General features: G+C 53.3%; 1 long non-coding RNA gene across 1 annotated transcript; it reads left to right on the top strand.

The window, feature by feature from the left end:
- The first annotated feature begins 1,003 nt into the window (after positions 1 to 1,003).
- LOC116967548 lies at positions 1,004 to 9,423 on the top strand. The gene is made up of 3 exons (XR_004410257.1): positions 1,004 to 1,032; positions 9,017 to 9,040; positions 9,363 to 9,423. It is a non-coding gene; the product is annotated as an uncharacterized LOC116967548 (long non-coding RNA).
- The last annotated feature ends 568 nt before the right edge of the window (positions 9,424 to 9,991 follow it).

Here is a 9,991-nt window from a genome sequence, read left to right as displayed (position 1 = left end):
CTGACGCGTCATAGAGGGCATCGTGTCGTCGCTTCCATGAATCGCCACGAGGAGGCTTATGTCATGAACCCCGCTTGGGGAAGTAGGGATAGGAGATAGCCAGCTTCCGAGAGAAACGAATGGGAGGGAGCCAGATAGGAGGAATAAGGATAGGAAGTAACCAGCTTGGAGAGGGAAGGGAAGGGAGGAATTCCAGCTTGGGGGGCTAGAGATGGGAGGAAGGCAGCTTAGGGAGAGTAAGGTAAGGGAGCGAGGGAGTTAGCTTAGGACAGTCAGTCAGGCATGTGAGATAGACAATTTGGGGGAATAAGCGATGGGAAGTAATCAGCTTGGGGAGAGTAAGGCGAATGGGAGAAAGCCAGCTGGGCGAGTAAGGGGGATGTGTGTTAGCCAGCTTGGGGGAGTAAGGGATTGGAGGAAGGCAGCGTAGGGTTGTAAGGTAAATGGGAGGAAGCCAAGTTGGGGGATTAAGTGGTGGGAGGTAGCCAGCTTGTGGCAGTACCGGATGGGTGGTAGCCATCTTGGAGGAGAAGTAGCCAGATTGGGGAGTAAGGGGAATGGGAGGTAGCCGCATGGTGGTGATCGTTTGCTCATGTGTCAGACGATGTAGCTCGTTGTTGGCTTCTGTCGTCGTCCAACATGTTGACAGAACACCGTACATCACCATCCAGGGATCGCCACGGGGAGGCTTTTGTCATGATTCCCGCTTTGGGGAGTCAGGGATGGGAGTAATGCAGATTGCGGGTATAAGGCGAATGGGAGTGAGGCAGCTTCGTGGAGTGAGAGGAATGGGAGGTAGCCAGCTTGGGGAGTAAGGGACGGGAGCTGGCGAGCACAGGGGCATAAGGGATGGGAGGAGGCCAGCTTGGGGATGTAAGGGGAATGGAGGTAGCCAGTTTGGGCGAGCAAGGGCAATAGGAAGAAGCCAGCTTGGAGAAGAAGTAAGGGATGGGAAGTTGCCAACATGGGGAGGTAAGCGATGGGAAGCAACCAGCTTGGGGAAGTAAGGGATGGGAGGAAGCCAGCTTGGGGGTCGAAGGCTAATGGGAGGAGCCAGTTTGGTGGAGTGAGGGGAATGGGTGGGTGGTAGCCAGCAATGGGATGGGAGGAAGCCAGCTTGAAGGACTTAGGCGAATGGCAGGGAGACAACTTGAGGGGGGAAACGATGGGAGATAGCCAGCTTGGAGGGGAAATAGGAATGGTTGGTAGGCAGCTAGGGGGACAGAGATGTTGGGAGGAAGCCAGCTTCGTGAAGTAAGGGGAATGGGAGGTAGCCAGTTTGTGGAGTAAGGGGTGGGGAGGAAGACAGCTTTGGGGAGTAAGGGATGGGAGGTAGCCGTCTTGGGAAGTACAGGGGACTGTGACTAAGCCAGCTTGGGTTAGTAACGGGAATGGGATGTAGCCAGCTTGGGGAAGGAAGTAAGGGGAATGGGAGGTAGCCAACTTGGCGGAGTAAGTGGTGGGAGGTAGCCGTCTTGGGGAGTACAGGGGACTGTGACTAAGCCAGCTTGGGTTAGTAACGGGAATGGGATGTAGCCAGCTTGGGGAAGGAAGTAGGGGGAATGGGAGGTAGCCAACTTGGCGGAGTAACTGGTGGGAGGTAGCCAGCTTGAGAGAGTAAGGGTTGCGAGGAAGCCAGCTTGTGGATTAACGGATAGGAGGCAGCCAGCTTCAGGGGAAAAGGAATGGGAGGAAGCCAGATATAAGAAATAAGGGATGGGAGATATCCAGCTTGGAGGAGTAAGCGGAATGGGAGGTAGAGAGCTTTGGGGAGTAAGGGATGGGAGATAGTCAGTTTAGGGGATAAGGGGAGGAAGGATGAAGCCAGCTTGTGGGAGTATGGGATGGGGGTAGTTGCTTGCAGGACAAAGTTATGGTGTTAGCGAGCTTGGGGGAGTAATGGATGGGAGGATGGCAGCTTGCAGGAGTAAATGATAGGAGGTAGGCAGCTTGGGCTAGTAAGGGTAATGGGAGGAAGCCAGCATGGCGGAGTAAGGTGAATGGGAAGATGCCAACTTGGGGGTAAGCGATGGGAGGTAGCCAGCTTGGTGAAGTAAGGGATGGGAGGAAACAAGCTTGGCGGAGGAGGTAAGGGGAATGGGAGGTATCCCCAGCTTGGGGGACTAAGGGGGATGAAAGGTTACCAGTTTGGTGGAGTGAGGGGAATAGCAGGTCCCCACAGCTTGGCAGTGTTTGTTCGCTCTTGTTTTAGACGATGTAGTTCGTTGCCTTGGCTTCTGTCGTCGTTAAACATGTTGACAGAATCGTCCCCCGAAGCAACACAGATTGTCGTGGTGTCGCTTACGGGAATCGCCACGATGAGTTTCTGTCATCATCCCCGCTGGGGGTGTAAGGGATGTGAGGAAGCCAGCTTGAGGCAGTAAGGGAAAAGGGAGGTAGCCAGCTTGGTAGAGTAAAGATGGGAGGTTGCCAGCGTGGGGGACTAAGGGATGGGAGGCAGCCAGCTTCCAAGAGAAAGGAATGGGTGGTAGTTAGATAGGATGAATACGGGATGGGAGGTAACCAGTTTACGGGAGTAAAGGATGTGGGTAAGCCAGCTTGGGGAGGAAAGGATGGGAGGAAGGCAGATTGGGATAGTAAGGTTAATGGAGCAAACCGTCTTGGGGGAGTGAGGGGAATGTGAGGTAGCCAGCTTGTGGGAATAAGGGTAATGGGAGGTTGACAGCTTTGGGTTAGTAAGAAGAAGAGTGGTAGCCAGCTTGGGGGAGTAAGGGGAGAGAGGTAGCCAGCTTGGGGAGTCAGGGATGGGAAGAAGGCAACTTGGGGAGTCATGGAAGGGAGGTATTCAAGCTTGGGTGGGGGTATGGGGTGGGAGAAAGGCAGCTTGGGGGGAGTAAGGGATGGGAGGAAGTCAGCTTTGGGTAGCCAGGTATGTGAGGTGGCCACCTTGGGGGCAAATGCGAATGGGAGGTGAGAAACTGGGGTAGTAAGAGGGAAGTCCGGTAGCCAGCTTGGGGGAGTAAGGGATGGGAGGAAGGCAGCATGGGGTAGGAAGGAAAATGGGAGGAAGCCAAGTTGGGGGAATCAGGGATGGGAAGCAGCAAGCTTGGGGGAGTAAGTGATGGGAGGCAGCCAGTATGGGACAGTAAGGGTAATCGGAATAATGGGGGAAGGAATAAGGGGTGAGAGGAAGCCAGCTTATGGGAGTACGAGATGGAAGGTATCCATCTTGGGGGGGGGGGGGTGAACCGTAGACAGCTTTGGGCGGTAAGGGGATTGGGAGTTTCCCAGCTTGGGGATGTTCGTTCGCTCATGTGTCAGACGATGTAGCTCGCCGTTGGTTTCTCTAGTCGTCCAATATGTTGACAGAACATCGTACATCAATCACGTCGTCGCTTCCAGGGATCGCCACGGGGAGGCTTCTGGCATGACCCCGCTTGGGGGTGTAATGGATGGGAGGAAGGCAGATTTGGCTTGCAAGGCGAATGGGAGTTTGCCAGCTTGGTGGCGTGAGTGGAATGGGAGGTAGCCGGCTAGCATGGGGAGTAGGGCATGGGAGGTGGCCAGCTTGGTGGAGGAGTAAGTGGTGGGAGATAGCCAGCTTGCTGGAGTAAGGGGAGGATGGTAGTAAGTTTGGTGGATTAAGGGATGGGAGGCAGGTAGTTTGGGGGAGTAAGGGGAATCTGAGTAAGACAGCTTTGGAGAGTAAGGGATGTGAGGAAGCCATCTTGGGGGGTAAGGGGGTTAAGGTGTGGGAAGAAAGCTACTTGGGGAGTAAAGGAGGGGGGAAGCCAGCTCACGTGCGGGAACTGGGCGATGGGAGGTAGCCACCGTGTGGGATGCGGCGAATGGGAATAAGCCAAATTTGGGGAGTTATGGATGGGAGGTAGCCAGCTTGGCGGTTTAGGCGAATGAGAAAAAGCAAGCTTGGGGGGGGGGGGATTTAAAGGGGAAGAGTGTTAGCCAGCTTGGGGAAGTAATGGATGGAGGAAGGCAGCAGGGGGAGTAAGGGGAGGTATAGAGCCAGCTTGGATGAGTAAGGGATTGGAGGTGGCTGGTTTGGGGATGTAAGGTGAATTTGAGTAAGCCAGCTTGATGTGTAAGGGGAGGGAGGACGCCAGCTTTGGGGGGGGGGGGGGCTGGGTTTCGAGGGAGTCAGCTTCGGGGAGTAATGGATGGGAGGAAGCCAGCTTGGTTCAGGGAGTAAGGGGAATGGAAGGTAGCTACGGGAATTACGGGATGAGAGGTTGGCAGCTTTGCATAGTAAGCGGAATGAGAGTTAGCTAGCTTGCGGGAGTAAAGGATGGGAGATAGCCAGTTTGGGGGCTTAAGGGGAAGGACAAAGCCAGCTTGGGGGGATTAAGGGAGGGGAGGTGGAAAGCATTTGGGAGTAAGGCATCGGAGGGAGCCACGTTGGGGGAGCAAGGGGAATCGGAAGAATCGAACTTGGGGAAGGAAGCAGCAAGAATGAGAGGCTGCCAGCTTGGGGAAGAACGTGGAATGGGAGGCTGGTAGGTTGGGGGATCAATGGATGGGAGGCAGCAAGCACGGGGGACTAAGGAATGAGAGGTTGCCAGCTTTGTAGAGCAAGGGGAATGGGAGTAATGGGTGGGAAGATTGTCAGCTTGAGGATGTATGGGGAATGGGGTGTAGCCAGCATGGTGGAGTAAGGGGAATGGCAGTTTCCCACAGCTTGGCGGTGTTTGTTCGCTCTTGTTTTAGACGATGTAGTTCGCTGTCGGCTTCTGTCGTCTTTAAATATGTTGACAGTATCGTCGCCCGAAGCATCACAGCAAAGTGCATCGTGTCGTCGTTGGGGGAGTAAGGCATGGGAGGAAGCCAGCTTGGGGCAGTGTATGGGGTCGGAGGTAGCCAGCTTGGGGCATTAAGGGATGAGATGTAGCCAGCTTCCAGGAAAAAGAAATGGGAGGTAGCCAGATATAAGTAATACGCGATGGGAAGTAGACAGTTTGGAGAAGTAAGGGGTATGGGAGGACGCCAGCTTAGAGGGGTAAGCGGAGTGGGAGGAAGCCAGCTTCGGGGAGTAAGGGGATGGCAGGTACACAGTTTGGGGATAAGGGGAAGGATGAAGCCAGCTTGCGGGAGAAGGTTAAATGGTTGGTACGCAGATAGGGGGAGGAGAGGATGGTAAGTAGCCAGCTTGTGTGGAGTAAAGGTGGGAGACATCTTGGAGGATAAACGGGAATGGGAGTTAGCCAGCGTGTGGAGTAAGGGAAGGGGGGGGGGGGGAGATTAGCTAACAGGAGTAAAGGATTTGAGATAGCCAGCTTGGGGGAGTATTGGATGGGAGAAAAGCAGCTTGGAGGAGTAAAGGATAGGAGATAGGCAGCTTGGGCGAGGAAGAGGAATGGGAGGAATCCAGCATAGCGGAGTAAAGGAATGGGCGTTAGCTAGCTCGGTAGGATAAGGGATAGAAACATAGAAAATAGGTGCAAGTGTAGGCCATTCGGTCCTTCGAGCCTGCACCGTCATTCAATATGATCATGGGTGATCAACCAACTCAGTATCCTGTACCTGCCTTCTCTCCATACCCCCTGATCCCTTTAGCCACAAGTGCCACATTTAACTTCCTCTTAAATATAGCCAATGAACTGGCCTCAACTACATTCTTAGGCAGAGAATTCCAGAGATTCACCACTCTCTGTGTGAACAATGTTTTTCTCATCTCGGTCTTAAAATATTCCCCCCTTATCCTTAAACTGTGACCCCTTGTTCTGGACTTCCCCAACATCGGGAACAATCATCCTGCATCTAGCCTGTCCAACCCCTTAAGAATGTTGTAAGTTTCCCCCCTCAATCTTCTAAATTCTAGCGAGTACAAGCCGAGTCTATCCAGTCTTTTTTAATATGAAAGTCCTGACATCCCAGGAATCAGTTTCGTAAACTTTCTCTGTACTCCCTCTATGGCAAGAATGCCTTTCCTCAGATTAGGAGACCAAAAGTGTACGCAATACTCCAATGGTACGCAATGGTCTCACCGAGACCCTGTACATCTGCAGTAGAACCTCCCTGCTCCTATACTCAAATCCTTTTGCTATGAATGCTAACATACCATTCGCTTTCTACACTGCCTGCTGCACCTGCATGCCTACTTTCAATGACTGGTGTACCATGACACCCAGGTCTCGTTGCATCTCACCTTTTCCTAATCGGCCACCATTCAGATAAAAGTCTACTTTCCTGTTTTTGCCACCAAAAGTGGATAACCTCACATGTATCCACATTATACTGCATCTGCCATGCATTTGCCCACGCACCCAGCCTATCTAAGTCATCTTACAGCCTCCTCGCATCCTCCTCACAGCTAACACAATGCCCCCCAGCTTCGTGTCATCCGCAGACTTGGAGATATTGCATTCAATTCCTTCGTCCAAATCATTAATATATATTGTAAATTGCTGGGGTCCCAGCACTGGGCTTTGCGGTAACCCACTAGTCCCTGCCTGCCATTGTGAAAAGTACCCGTATACTCGTACTCTTTGCTTCCTGTCTGCCAGCCAGTTCTCTATCCACATCAATACTGCACCGCCAATACCATGTGCTTTACGCGTGTATACTAATCTCTTATGTGGAAGGTAGACAGCTTGGGGGAGGAAAGGAATGTGAGATACCCAGCTTGGAGGAAAAGGGAAACTGGTGGTAGGGAGAAATGATGGTAGGAATCTAGGAGCAGTAAGGGGTGAGAGTAAGCCAGTTTGGGGGTAGAAATGGGAAAGGGGTAGCCAGCCAGGGGAGGAGGTAGCCAGTTTGGTGGAGTTAGGGGAATGCGAGGTAACCAGCGTGGGTGAGTAAGGAATGGGAGGCGGCCAGCTTGGGGGATATGGGGAATGGGAGGAAGCCACCTTGAGGAGCAAGGGGAATCGGAGGAAGCCATTTGGGAAGTAAGGGGAATGGGAGGTAGTTAGCTTGGGGTTGGTAATGGATGGAAGGCAGCCAGCTTGGGGGGAGGGGTGTAAGAGTTGGGAGGTAGAAAGCTTGGTGGATGATGGGGAATGAGGGATATCCAGCTTGGGGAGTAAGGTGAATGGGAGTAATGGGTGGGGAGATTGCCAGCTTGAGGAAGTATGGGGAATGGGAGGTTGCCTGCTTGGGGGAGAAAGAGTGATGGGAGGTAACCAGCTTGGTGGAGTAAGGGGAGTGGCAGGATTCCACAGCTATGGGGTTTGTGTTCGCTCGTGTTTCAGACGATGTAGCTCGCTGTTTTGGCTTTTGTCGTCGTCCAACATCTTGACAGAATCGTCGCCCTTCGCACCGTGTCTTCGCTCCCAGGAATCGTCACGAGGAGGCTTTTCTCATGATCTCCGCTTGGGGGAGTAAAGGGATGGGAGGAAGCCATCTTGGTGGAGTAAGGGAAAAGGGAGGTAGCCAGCTTGTGACAGTAAGGATGGGAAGTTGCCAGCTTGGGGAAGTAAAAGATGGGAGGTAGATAGCTTGAGGGAGTACGTGTTAGGTGGGAGGCAGCTTGGGGGGAGTAAGGGATGATCGAAAGGCAATTGGGGGAGTAAGGAGAATGGGATTTATCCAGCTTGGTGGAGTGAGAGGAATGGGTGGAAGCCAGCTTGGGGGAGTAAGGGGAATACGAGGAAGGAAGCCAGGATGGGGTATTAAGGGAAATGGCAGTCAGGGAGAAAGGAATTGGGGGGGGGGGGTGGCCAGCTTGGTGAATAAGAGGAATGGGAGTTAGTTTGAGGGGGATAAGGATGGATGGTAGCCTCCTTGGGGGAGTAAGATGAATGGGAGGAAACCAGAATATGGGAGTAAGGGATGGGTGGCAGCCAGCTTGGGGTGAGTAAGTGGAATGGGTGGGAGCCAGGGCTTGGGTGAGAAAGAGGTGAGGGTGGTATCAAGCTTGGGGGAGTAAAGGGAGGGAGGTAGCCATCTTGTGGGTGTAAGAAATGGGATGAAGGCAGCTTGGGGCGTAAGGGATGGGATGAAAGCAACTTGGGGCGCAAATGGAGGAAGCCAGAATGGGAGAATAAGGGATGGGAGGCAGCCAGCTGGGGTGAGTAATGGCAGGGAGGTAACCTGCTTGTGGGTGAAAGAGGAGGGAGGTAGCCAGATTCGAGAAGTAAGGAATGGGTAGAAGCAACTTGCGGAGTAAAGGAATTGAGGACGAAGTCAGTTTGAGGGAAGGGTTGGTTAAGGAATAGGGGTAGCCAGCTTGGGTGGCGTAAGGCGAATGGTAGGTAGCCAGCTTGGGGGAATAAGGTGAATGGGAGTAAAGGATGGGAGATTGCCAGCTTGAGAGATTTAGGGAATGGGAGGCAACCAGCTTGGGGCAGTGTCGGGAATTTGAGGTAGCCAGCTTGGGGAGTGAGGGGAACGGCAGGTTCCCACACCTTGGGTGAGTTTGTTTGCACATGTGTCAGACGATGTGAGTGGTTGTTTGCTTCTGTCTCGTCCAACATGATGAAAGAATCGTCCCCCGACGCGTCACAGAGGGCATCGTGTCGTCGCTTCCAGGGATCGCCACGAGTTGGCTTCTGCCATGATTCCCCGCTTGGGGGAGGAAAGGATGGGAGGTAACAGCTTGGGGGAGTAAATGAAAAGCGAGGTAGCCAGCTTGGAGTTGTAAGGTGTAGGAGGTTGCAGGCTTGGGGGAGTAAGGGATGGGAAGAAAGCAACTTGAGGGTGGAAATGGAAGGGACGAAAGATTGGGGTGGGGGGGTATTGAATGGATGTGAGGTAGCCAGCTGGGGGGTGTAAGGGATGAGAGGCAGCCAATTTGGGGGCGTAAGGCAAATCGGAGTAAGCCTGCTTCGGGGAGTAAGGGGTCGGAGGTAGCCAGCTTACGGGAGTATGGGATGGAAGGTAGCCAGCTTGGGGGTGTATGGGGAGGGTGGTAGCCAGCTGGGGGGAGGTAGCCAGCTAGGGGGTATAACGGGAATGGTAGGAAGACAGTTTGTGGATTAAGGGAATGGAAGATATCAAGCTTGGGGAGTAAGGCGAATGGGAAGAAGCCAACTTGGGTGGTAATGGCTGTGAGGTTGCCAGCTTGGGGGAGTAAGGCAAATGGGAGGAAGCCAAGTTGTAGGATTAAGGGATGGGAGGGAGCCAGGTGGGGAAGTAAGGGATACGAGGGAACCAGTTCGGGGGAGTAATGGATGGGAGGCTGCCAATTTGGAGGAGTAAGGGTAATTGGAGTAAGCCAGCTTGGGGGAGTAAAGGGTCGGAGGAAGCCAGCTGGTGGGAGTATGGAATGGTTGCAAGCTTGGGGTTTTGACAGGGGAGGGAGGAAGCCAGCTGGGGCAGGTGATGGTGGGTGGGAGGTAGCCAGCTTGGGGGAGTAAGGGGAATGGGAAATAGCCACCTTGCGGGAGGGAATAAGGGGAATGGGAGGTAGCCAGTTTTGGGGATTTAGGAAAATGGGAGTTAGCGAGCTTGGGGAGTAATGGATGGGAGGTGGCCAGCATTGGGGAGTAAGCAATGGGAGGTAGTCAGCTTGGGGTGTAAGGATAATGGAAGGCAGCCAGCTTGGGGAAGAAAGGGATGGGAGGCAGACAGCTTGGGGAGTAAGCGATGGGAGGTAACAATCTTGGGGAGGAAAGGGATGGGAGGTATCCAGCTTGGTGTGGTTATGGATAGGTGAAAGGCAACTTGGGGAAGCAAGGGAAGGGAGGTGGCCAGCTTGGGGGAGTAAGATGAATTTCAGATAGCCATCTTGGGAGAGTAAAGGAAATAATGGCAGGTTCTCACAGCTTTGGGGTGTTTGTTCGCTCGTGTTTTAGTTAATTGTACCTCGCTGTTGGATTCTGTCGTCGCCCAACATGTTGACAGTATCGTCGCCCGACTCATTACAGAGTGCATCGTGTCGTCGCTTCAGGAATCGCCACGAGGAGGCTTCTGTCATGATGTCCGTTTGGGAGAGTAAGGGATGGGAGGAAGCCAGCTTGGGGGAGAATAAGGGAAAAGGGAGGTTGCCAGCTTGTGGATGTAAGGATGGGAGGTGGCCAGCTTGTTGTTGTAAGGATGGGAGGTTGCCAGCTTGGGGTTGTAAGCATGGGAGGTT

This window comes from Amblyraja radiata, chromosome 40, assembly GCF_010909765.2.
Source record: "Amblyraja radiata isolate CabotCenter1 chromosome 40, sAmbRad1.1.pri, whole genome shotgun sequence".
Taxonomy (NCBI): Eukaryota; Metazoa; Chordata; class Chondrichthyes; order Rajiformes; family Rajidae; genus Amblyraja; species Amblyraja radiata.
Note: the sequence above shows the minus strand (reverse complement) of the source record. Positions and strands in the feature narration are given on the sequence as shown.